The sequence below is a fragment of the Hydra vulgaris genome, chromosome 06 (genome assembly GCF_038396675.1).
Source record: "Hydra vulgaris chromosome 06, alternate assembly HydraT2T_AEP".
NCBI lineage: Eukaryota > Metazoa > Cnidaria > Hydrozoa > Anthoathecata > Hydridae > Hydra > Hydra vulgaris.
This window is the reverse complement of record NC_088925.1, coordinates 52,333,163-52,345,206: the sequence shown is the minus strand read 5'-3', so window position 1 is coordinate 52,345,206 and position 12,044 is coordinate 52,333,163. Positions and strand designations below refer to the sequence as shown.

Below are 12,044 nucleotides of genomic sequence, written 5' to 3'. Positions count from 1 at the left end.
TAACACAGGTCAACAAAAAAAAATTTTTTTTCTGGTGCCGAACAAACAATTTGTTTTTTGTATAGCATTTCTCATTTTGATTTCAAATATGCAACTCTTTTTTTACTATTACATCAAGTTGTAAAGATATTTAGGTTCAAATCTTAAGTATTTAGGGTAAAGTCCCTAATATTGTCGAAAAAAAAGTTATTCAAAAGTATGTCAACCTGGGTCTCAAAAGAAGCGTATTTTCATAGAGATTTTAGAAAACATAAATATTTGTTCTTAAAATTTATTGACAAAAAAATAATGTAAAAAAATGCTAAAGACTCTTAAAAAAATTCAACAGATTTTTATTCAGCAATAATACAAAAAATACTTATTTTTATTACAAATGAATAACATTTTTAAAATCTTTATGAAAATACACTTCTTTTGACCTATTATAATAGGTTAAAGAAAGTTGTTAATTTAATTAGAAATGGTTCTTGAAAAATGATTGAAAATACCCTTTTTAAAACTTAAAGATCTACATAACAAACTAAAATTCAATGGCAAACTAAAATTAGCAAACTAAAGTTAGCAAACTAAAATTCAATGGCAAAATTATGATGAACTCAAAATTGCAAAAAACTCCCTAAAAATTATAAGTACCAAAAATTGATAAGATTTGTAGCAACGTAGTATTAAGTGTTTTTTCGGGAAAAAACAAACCTATATTTTAGAGTCACCTTCGTTACCAGTGAGCCACCTTCATTAAATAACTACAAACCTATCTTAATCCTTTCTGTCTTTTATAAGCTAAATGCTATTCCCCATTGAAAACATATTAAATATGAGTTCTTGGGATATAATCTTTCACTTGAAATGCTTACAAGCTTTTTATTTCATAAAACTAACTACATGAACTCGAAAACTTCCAAGTTCCAACTTCCTTGAGTGACCATACATGAACTGTATTTAAACGATTCTGTAACTCTATGATACATAATGCAATCCTCAGTGACGGATCTAGAATTTTTTGGTGTTTGAAATAGCTAACTTCCAGACATGTAACAAACTCCAAACATTTTTATGTTTATACTTATGTCAAATAATGAGGCTTTGCAAAAAATTAGGATGAATGGAGGCTGGGAACAAAAAGCTTTTTGACTTCATCCCCCCCCCCCCTCCCTCCTTAACTCACAGTGGTTTGAAATAATTAAAAAGTGGCATTATTTCAAGATTTTCAAAAATCCAGTATAAAAAGTTCTGATTATGCAAGATTGTTGCAAATTAGTCATATTTTTATGTTCTGAAAGAATTTTTTTTTAAGACCACTTGGCGCTTCTCTGCAAATGCACAAAGATGCCATTTTTTAAAGAACAATTATTTAGAGAAAAAGCAATAATTTTGAACTTTTATTTCTTTAACCACACCTGTGAACTTTCATATATTATATATCAATCAAAAGAATATTAAATAAGCTTTAAGAGTTTATTCTTAAATATTATAAAGTTACATTTCATGCAGTAAAAATGCAGAGAAAGATAACTTTTTAGACTAGGAAATAATAGAATGTTTGAATGTGACTTTTATTAAATTCTGTATGTTTCTGTAACACTCTGAGTACATATGGATAAACTTTGACCCTTCTTCTTTTATTCCAATGTAGGTTTTGATGTCGCCCGGACCTGCCCAAGAACAACTATTTTCAATTTAAAAATGTTTTTGTTTTTTTACATAAAACATGACAGTCATTTTCAATCAAATTGCATAATATTGTCATAAAAAGATATATTTGTGGTAACTTTAAGACCTACTATCAATATAACCTCAATATATTTCCTTTAAATTAATATACCAAGTTAAAAGAATTTACAAAAAATCTTTTTGTCGATTTAAAATTGTGTAAATAAATAATATAGTACAAATTATCTTAAATGAAGTTAAAGAATAAAGATTTTATTTCTTTTGTGACTGGTGATGTTATTAAAATGTCGGAATATTTAAAATTTTTGGAGAAGAAGAATGTTATGAAAATTGAAGGTGCTCAAGAAAAAAAATTAGAAAAAAAATTGTTAACATTACAAACCACGTACAAACAAAAAATGAAGGATGTTCAATACTTTAAGTATAAATTTCATAGAAAGTTAATTTTCTGGTTAGAACATGAATTTAATTTTGAATTTAAAGAAGTTATTTGGAAACTCTCAAACGTATTAGAATTGCCAGAATTAAAGAAAGGGCGGCATACATTGCCTTGTAAAGACAAAGGAAAACGAGCTAAAAGAATAGCAATTTCTAATCTATCTGAAAAAGTTGAATACAAAGTATATACTCGAAACAGCAAGATACACAGCCAAACAAATAGGTAATAAGAACTTAGAAAAAATTATCATGTGCAATCTACAAGATCAATAATTGGTATATGATATCAGTAAAAACATTGACAAAGAAATAAAAACAATGTCTCGAAAAGAGGGACTTGCTTTTCTATTAAACTATGGTTTTACTAAATCTCAGTACATGATGATAAGATTGGAAAGTAAAGAGAGAGGTGCAGATCTTTATCTGCTTTACAACGATATTCTCGAATCTAAAAAAAAATGTAAACCAAATAATATGTATATCTCTGACATGGAGGCAAATGTGCCATTACAAAATTTTCTAATAAAAATGTTCAAAGAATAGTAGAATCACAAGAGGCTCAAACTATATCTAAAACTATTAATAAAGCAAAAGGACTCAATTAAGTTTATTTTTGTTGTAAATTTGATGGAACCAGTAACTCGATGAGTTATTTGAAAGTTCATCAGACGATTCGCTTTTATCTGTTACCATTGTACCCTTAAGACTTCAAACATATGACTAGGATGTGTTTTGGGCAAACCCAAATCCTAATTCTGTTAGATTTTGCAGACCAATGATCTTAAAGTATGCTAAAGAAAGTAAAGAACTTATTCTCAAAACAAAATTTTTTGTTGAACGACAAATGAACTTTCTGATACTATAATATGGCTAACAATTGGAAAAGTTCTTAATATCAAAAGCTCTTTATTTTTTATCAGCTATCGAAGGAAAAGTTTTAGCGGAAATCACTAAAACACTGTCTTATCAATTGTGTCCGCTTTGTAAAGCAACTTCCTACTGAAATAAGTCACATTGAAAACTACACAAACAAATTATTTAACACTGAGAAAGCTTTTTTACTCTTTGGAATAAGACCACTTCATTGCTGGATTTGTTTCATGGAATATCTCCTTCATTTGTCGTTCAAGTTGGATATTAAGCAATGGCAGGCAAAAGGAAAAATAAATAAAGGTTATGTAAAACCTCGAAAAAGTTTAATACAAAAAAGATTTTGAGAAAAATTAAATTTACACGTAGACAAATCCCATCCAGGTAGGTACGTGCCATGAAAATTTTAAATTAATTAAATTCTTGGTTGTTATATATCATTAGAAAGAGCTTCGATTTAATATTGTAAAAGTGAAAAAATTATCAAAATTGAACAATTCCATAAAAAGTTATGTCGTTTTTAGTACCGTTTTTTCGATATATGGATTTGTTAAAGAAACTGTGGTCAAAAAAATGTTTTTATAAACTAAAAGTTTAATAACTTTGTCAATTCTTATCAATGTTTATAACTTGGTATCAAAAGATAGATGTAATAGTAGCCTGCTAATTTATATAGGTACTTAGTAACCGGGCAGGTCCAAGGGGCTAGAGGGGGCAACCAACCGCCACTTTTACCATCAAAAAATGAAACTTTTATTCATAAAAGATCAATTTTTCAATAAATTTATTAATTTTCATATGCAATAAATTGCTATAATTTCCTTGACTGCCACCAAATAGGAGAGGTTCGTTTTTTGAGTTAGGGTGTATGTGGGGTAATGATTTAACACACCCTATTAATAAAAACAATTCATTATGAATATTTTGATTCCTATTAAAAAGGTTTTTTTAAAAATCATCAAAATAAAATTTATTATTTACAACATTACAACAAACAAAGCTGCACACTCATTGATTCGGGGGAAGGGGGGCATGTCCGCACCCCCTCCAACCTAAAAAAACATAAAATAATTTATATAAAATTTTGTTTAAAAAAGAAAAAGAAAAAAAGCAATGACTTTAAATAATATATTGAAATACAAAACACATTACACATTACCACCTTACAAGTTGGACTTTTCATACGGAGAGCCGGGTATCCCCCGCAGACCATATTTTTTTGTCTGTTTTGAAATAATATTTGAATTAATTTGAGTCTTGGCTTTTAGTTAATGATTAATATATTAAATTCCAATAATGAAACTAAATATAAATCATTGTTAACATAGACACAACATGAACGTAAGCCAGAACCCTCTATCAAAAAAATGCGAGTTCCACTACTCGCTGTACATTTATTTTGCGAGTTCCACTACTTGCTGTACATTTATTTTGCAAATTCCACTACTTCCTTTACATTTATTTTGCAAGTTCCACTACTCGCTGTACATTTGTTTTGCAAATTCCACTAATCACTATACATTGATTTTACAAAATCCACTATTTCCTGTACACTGCTTTCACAAGTTCCACTAATTGATGTACATTTATTATGCAGGTTCCAGTACTTCCTGTACATTTATTTTGGATGTTCCCCTTGTTGAAAATTCCGAATGCTCAAAATATGAAATTGATATGACCCAGATTAGCAATATTTAACCAATTTATGCCTTTCGTTGCATACTTTGCTATCGTACAATTAATATGCTCACATACAGCAATTAATTTGAATTACAAAAATATTAACTCACCTGATACAATATCAGTAACCAACTGTATTTTTTTCATGCAATAATCAACAGCTTCAGAACCAGTTTCATCTTTAGACCAGTATGATATAGAGTAAATGATATCTGTCTGCATTTTTTTAAGTTTTTCAACTCTGCCATCATGCATGTTTGTCATTCTTGATTCAGTATCATACCATTGATGGCAGAGATTTCTGCCAACAATTCTGTCTAACATAACATCATTTAAATCAGCAACTTGCTTTGTTGACAAGTTTTTATGTAAATTCAAAATTTCACTTGTAGTAAATATAGATAAATGTCGCTCTAAATTTCGTTTTTCTTTTTCATCCATTTTTTTTGCGTTTTTCAGTTTGTCTTTAAGAAATCTCAGCCCTAAATTCAGCATGTTGCAGACGACTTTTTAGTCTTTTTTTTCTTGCCTCCTGCATAGCCCACCTAATAACATTTTCTCTTGAATAGTTGCAGAGATTTTCAAGATAATCCACTGTCCTATTCTTTTTTGTTCTTAATTTGCAAAATATATAATCAATTGATGCATTAGGGGATCTTCCTTTTGCAGCACTGAACATTCCTATTAACTCTTCACTATCTATGTTATGAAGTCTTGCACTTGCTGTCTCCTCTTTAAGTGTCATTGTAATAGTAATGGCAAAATAGTGCATGTACTGACGATTTAAAACCTCTTCTATTGCAACAAGACTAGCCTTAGTCATGGCGATAAGCTGGTCTCAATTGTGCATGTTTTTGATATCAATTGTAAAGTATTTGGTTTGAGAAAATTTCCAAAGAAATCTTATTTTCTGGCAAATAGAGCAGTAGGATTACTTTTTGAACTTTTAATTGTTTGCACAATTTTTTTAACTATAGAGATACCACCAACATGATCAAAAGTTGCATTTTTGGATGATACATAAAACATAGTCATCCAGGGTCCTGTAAGAAGTTTTCCAAATAATGCAAGCATGCACATTTTTTTTTTTTAGTATAGTATTTTATAAAAATGTAAAGCAAGTATGGAAACAGAATGTGAAGCCGGTTACCACGATACCTTGGAATGATACCTTGTGGAAGTTTGTTATTTTCTAAAAAATTTACAAATCCTTTTGGATGCCCTTTCACATCTTTAAAAATCATCTATTTCATAGCTAAAACAATTTTGACTGCCATACTATCATATCCAAATAATTGACAAGAGACTTTAATGCTGAACGACATGAAATAGCAATTGTATCAAGAGGGTGCAAATGGCAGTTTAACTCATTCAGATTTTTAGTCCAGATTGCACCAAGTTTTCTTATTGTAAGATGGTTAACCGAAACTCTATCAGACATTGTGCTTGATATATTTGAGATAATCAAATTATGACACTCTTCAAAGGGTTGCAAATCAACTGCTGTCCCACCTGGTAATTGGTCAATAGCAATAACCTGGCATTTATTTTTCGATGTTAGGTGAATGCTATTGATATGAACGTCTTTTAGCGTTTTTGCATCAAACCCTAATGTAAGATGATTATTTGTAATAGCCCATTCTGTTACTTGCAGGTCAGCAATACTGCCTTGCTCACGGGCCATTTGCTCAACAGTAATACCGTGAGGAATGTTAGAAAAAACAACACCTAAATATTGCCCCATTTTCTCAACAAGAAATGGTATGTTACTTGTTGGGACAGTAGACAATAACATGCTCTAAATTATCATTCCCATTTGCAATGGATAAGTTTTATCATCTGACGTATTTGTATTAAGTATATTGCCCTCCTCCATCTAGGTCATTTTCTAAGCTGGTAATAATCTTTTCATTTGTACTAATAGCAGCATTATGCTCGAGAGTTACTTTTCTTAACTTTTCTCTTTCTTTAATTTTCATTGCTTTTTTAGTAGCAATAAGATTTCAAATTTGTCTACTGTAGTAATGTACTGTAGTTTATTCTTTAAGTCTCTAACCTCTGCTCTTAAACCTTTGATAATGTCTTCTTTTCTTTTAACACTTTGCCTTAAAACTTTTAATTTGTATGGCATAGTGTTTAATTTTGCTTTCACTTCAGCTATCTCCATTCGGTGTTTTGTGCAAATACTAGCTAAATTTGAAGAAAGATAAGACAATCTACTTCTTAGTTTTTTTCTCCTAGGTGTCACATTCTCTCGTGAAGTATATCTATTTGACGCATTTTCACTAAAAGCTGAGCTTAATTGTTCACTTTGAGATGAAGATAAAACACTGCCTTGGCCAAAAAAATTTCATAATAACTAATCCTGAAAAAATGTTTTGCCCAGATTTTCGATTTATTTACTAAATTTTCAATTTGACTTTTTGATGTTATGATTCTAAAATATTGAGTGACTTGATTATAAGTTTTAGTTGCTGATTCCCTGCAACTAACATAGACAAAATAAAGGTGTTCATTCATATACTCACTGGTTTGAACAGGCAAGGAGAAGTTATCAATTAAAAATTTTTTGGCTGCACCATAATATACAATACTTTTTTTGGGACCCGTGATAGCTAGGGGGAAAATATTTATTAAGTATTGAAATCATAGTAAATATAAAATAATGTTCACAAAGTTTAAATACTTTAACCTAAAGAATATTTTCATTTCTTAACTAAAGGCAGACATAAAAAAGTTGGCCTATAATTAAAAAACTTGTTATAACTAAACATAATAGTAAAAATAAAATTCAAATTTGCTACTTAGACTACTACAAGCCATTGCAGAATTGTAACACTAGACAAACAATACATACCTGTTGCAAACAAATGTGAGTCAACAACAAAGTTTTCAATTTTTTTTAGTTTACTATGAATTAATTTAATTAATTAGAAACAGCAACACATATATAAAAATATATATATAATTTACAATACAAATACATAATATACAATACACACACACACACACACACACACACACACACACACACACACACACACACACACACACACACACACACACATATACATACAATATATATGTGTGTGTGTATACAATACAAATATATTTATACATATATACAAAATATAACAAATACATTTTATATATAAGAATAAGAAGTATATAAGAAATAACTATAAAAAATCTTAAAAAAAACATTATCTTGTAACCTAACCTAATAATTTCATTAAACTAGGCATTTTAATTACTTTAGACATTATATATTAATTCTAAATATTATTTCATTGTTGCATTAAACAAACTGTTGCATTAAACAAAAAATGCAATCTAATGTACATTAAAACTTTATCTAATGAGTACTTAAGTATTAAATACTTAGTATTTATTGTAAAGTTATACAGGGTTGGAAACTAAGTTTTTGCTGAGTTATAATTTGTTATATCTATGTGTTTATGTGAGAGGAGTAAATCGTTTGTGTTTCTATGTATTCATAGAATATTCTTACTTTATAATTGCACTTAATAAATAAAAATAAATAATATTCAGGTATTTATTTATTGTGAAAATAAAATTTATTGTGAAATTATGCAGGTTGTTCAGCTCTGGATCAATGCAAAGCCCCCTGAATTTTTCGCAACTGGCATTGCCAAGCTGCCGGACAGATGCTAAAGTAATACCAATCTTTAAAAATGGCTCCAAACAAGATCACTGTAATTATAGACCTATATCAATGCTATCAAACATTAGCAAACTAATCGAAAAATCCATGTATATTAGGTTATTCAAATTTCTACATCAATCAAATATCTTATATAGGCTGCAATATGGATTTCGCAAAAATCATAATACAAACCATGCTCTAATTAATATTACTGAAACAATAAGAGAGGCTCTTGATCAAAAACAGTTTGCTGGAGGAGTGTTCGTGGATCTACAAAAGGCATTTGACACAGTTGATCACAAAATCCTGCTATCAAAGTTATGTCATTATGGTGTCAGAGGAATTGCTCTCTAATGGTTTAAATTGTACTTGTTTAATCATGTTCAATTCGTGGATATTGCTAATACATCTTCTACTATTAAACCAATATCAACAGGTGTTCCTCAAGGCTCAATCCTTGGTCCTCTTCTCTTTCTTGTATATATAAATGATCTCAACATATGTATCAAATATTCCAGAATCTATCATTTTGCTGATGATACCAACCTATTAATTGTTGAAAAATCCCTGAAAAAGTTAAATAAACATCTAAACTATGACTTATCATGTTTGGTTCATTGGTTACGTGCAAACAAAATTTCACTAAATACAAAAAAGGCCGAAATTACTCTCTTTAAATCTAAAGGCAAAAAAATTGAAAAAAAATTAAATTTCAGAATAAGTGGCCAAAAACTATATAGTATTGATAAAATCAAGTACCTTGGTGTAATACTAGATGAAAACCTTTTGTTTAATCATCAATTAAAGTTGATCTCTATTAAACTGAGTCGTGCAAATGGGATGCTAGCAAAAGTAAGACATTTTGTAGACTATGAAACCTTATTAAATATCTGGTATGCCATCTTTGGGTCACACCTTAACTATGGGTGCCAGATATGGTGACAGAATTATACTTTAAATAAAAAGAACCTTATAAATCTACAAAATAAGTCTTTGAGAATAATCCACTTTCAGCCAAATAATTTTGACTCTGATGTACTATATAGTCTTTCAAAAATAATGAAATTAGATCAAATGATCTACTTGTTGAACAGTGCCTTCGCATGGGATGTTATACACCAAAACATACCATCCGTCTTCAACAATTATTTCAAGTTTACAGCTAATATCCACAACCACAATCTTAAATCTGTATCTTACAACAACTTAGCAATCTCATCAAAGCAGACATTTAAGTATGGTATCACATCAATAAAAAATCATACCATTCATTCCTGGAACTCCCTACCTATTGAAATTAAAAAACCTACCAAACAAGTAAATAAAAAAATGTTTATTAAACAAATAAAGGATTTTATCAGGCAAATACCAAATGAAACTACAAAATAAATATATCAGTATATGTGTATGTATAGGTATACCTGTGTAGAGTATATGTGTGTATGATATATGTGATTGTTTACATTAACTATGTGTGTATATATATATGCATACATACGTATGTATGAGTATATGTGTGTATATGTATCTGTGTATAGGTACATATGTGTTGTATGAGTGTGTGTATATGTGTGTGTATATGTATGTATAACTGTATGTATGTTTGTGTATGGGTGTTATTTATGTTTGTGTGTTTGGATGTATTTGTAGGTATGGGTTTATGGGTGTTTTTGTATGGTAGTGTTTATGGGTGTAGTTGTACTACAACTACACCCATAAACACTACCATAAAACACAAACATAAATAACGTACCTACAACTTGTAGGTATGTTATTTATGTTTGTGTGTATGGGTGTATTTGTAGGTATGTGTTTATGGATTTATATATAACAACAACAAACAAACAAAAAATGATCAAAATATATTGAAATAATATAATTAAAAAATAAAAAATTAAAATTTCACTTTAATATATTAATCATAATATATTTCACTTTAATATATTATCACATTAAATATTACATTTTATTTTTAATTTAAATACAAAAAAATTAAATTTAATGTATAAATTAAAAATATATAAAAAATTATTAAAAAAAAAACAAAAAACAAAAACCTCTTCTTACTAACAATACAATATGCCTTACCATATCTTAGATATTATCTTATTTTATTATTATTTCCTACTAACCACTATTACTACTTTAACTACTACTAATTAATTTTATTTACTGCTACTGTTATGATTTGCCTCATTAAATCTATTATTATTATTGTTTATTGTTATTATTATTATTCATTATTATTATTATTTTGTTATTATTGTTTTTATTTAATATTATTATTATTTATTATTATTTTGTTATTATTGTTTTTAGTTGATATTATTATTATTTTTAATTTTTTACAATAATTGTTTTTTATGCCATCGTAGGTCTTTACGCATCATCAGTTTGTAACTGTTAGTAAATGTCCCTCACTTTGGTATTTTTATATACAGTTATTAAGGTGGAAATATATTGATTGATTGATTGATGGCGAAGATATATTGAAAGTGATGGTGATTATTTCGAATTCCTTAGAGAGGATGATTAATAAAATTCTTGTTGTATGTTTCGTAATTCTCGTAAGTCGGCAAAAACTTTCCAACCCTGTATTTTGACAATATAACTTTACTAAATTTTTGTAAACATTATTAAAGTACACTACAAATATGTTGTAATTAGATTAAAATTATACTTTAGAACCTTAAGTATAAATTAGGCTTTTTAATCAAAAATTTTTAAATTTAATTTAAAATTTGAAGAAAGTAAAATAATTTAAGTATGGACTTTATATGAAGTTTCCGATAGACCCCCTCTACCTCTATTTCCGATAGACCCCCTCATATGAGGCGTAAAATTGCCGTAATTATGTACCTTTTTTGTGCATTTGTAGTTAGTGAACGGAAACTTTCGGCTTCGGCCGAAACCGAAATTTCTGCTTCAACAATTTGTTTACTTTTCCTGTTTCGGTCGAAATTTCGGTTCAAACCGCAACCGAAATGAACCGAAACTTTTATAAGATTTTTTTAAGTTTTTATATAGAGTGTGATCATGACGGTTTCCTAATTGTAATCGTTTGATAGTAAATCAATTTTTAATTATAACAATTGTAAAAATTTTAATTGAAATCACGTTACATAATAGTTTTAAGTTACTATTCTCAAATCATTCTTAAAATGAATTAACATTTAAGTAAAGCAACCCAAACCAATAGTTTCATCAAAAGTTTGTCAGTGCTAAATTTTACAATGGAAAATAATCGATAAAAAACTGGTTTATGGAATCATTTTACCGTGACAGCTAGTGATTTCAAATACGGAACTTGCAATATCTGCAATTTGAAAATATCTCGTGGATCTCACAATCCAAAACATCAATCACTTAGCGGACTTTCATCACATTTAAGAAGTCGTTTACTCTAAAAAATCTCCTAACTGAAAAAGCAATACATACAACTACCGGCAGTCCTGAAAATATACCAACCTCAGATCAAGTTGAGCCTATTACAATTAAAAAAAAAGAACAATACCCTTATTTGACACCAGAACAAAACAGCAGAGGGCTAAAATGTTGCAATTTGCAATGCCTGGTTGGGTTGACAATATCTCAAAAATTGATTCAAACTCAGAAGAAGGTCTGAAGTTTCATAGATTTATATTAGAAAACAACATTAAAAGCAAAGTTTGTTTTGGCAAAAGTAGCAAAGAGATTTCTAGACATCCACCAACATCTA

General features: G+C 28.7%; 1 long non-coding RNA gene across 1 annotated transcript; it reads right to left on the bottom strand.

The window, feature by feature from the left end:
- Positions 1-3,892: 3,892 nt before the first annotated feature.
- LOC136081966 (uncharacterized) lies at positions 3,893-7,571 on the bottom strand. The gene is made up of 2 exons (XR_010639290.1): positions 7,517-7,571; positions 3,893-4,031 (listed from the first exon to the last, which is right to left on the bottom strand). It is a non-coding gene; the product is annotated as an uncharacterized LOC136081966 (long non-coding RNA).
- Between the last annotated feature and the right edge of the window lie 4,473 nt (positions 7,572-12,044).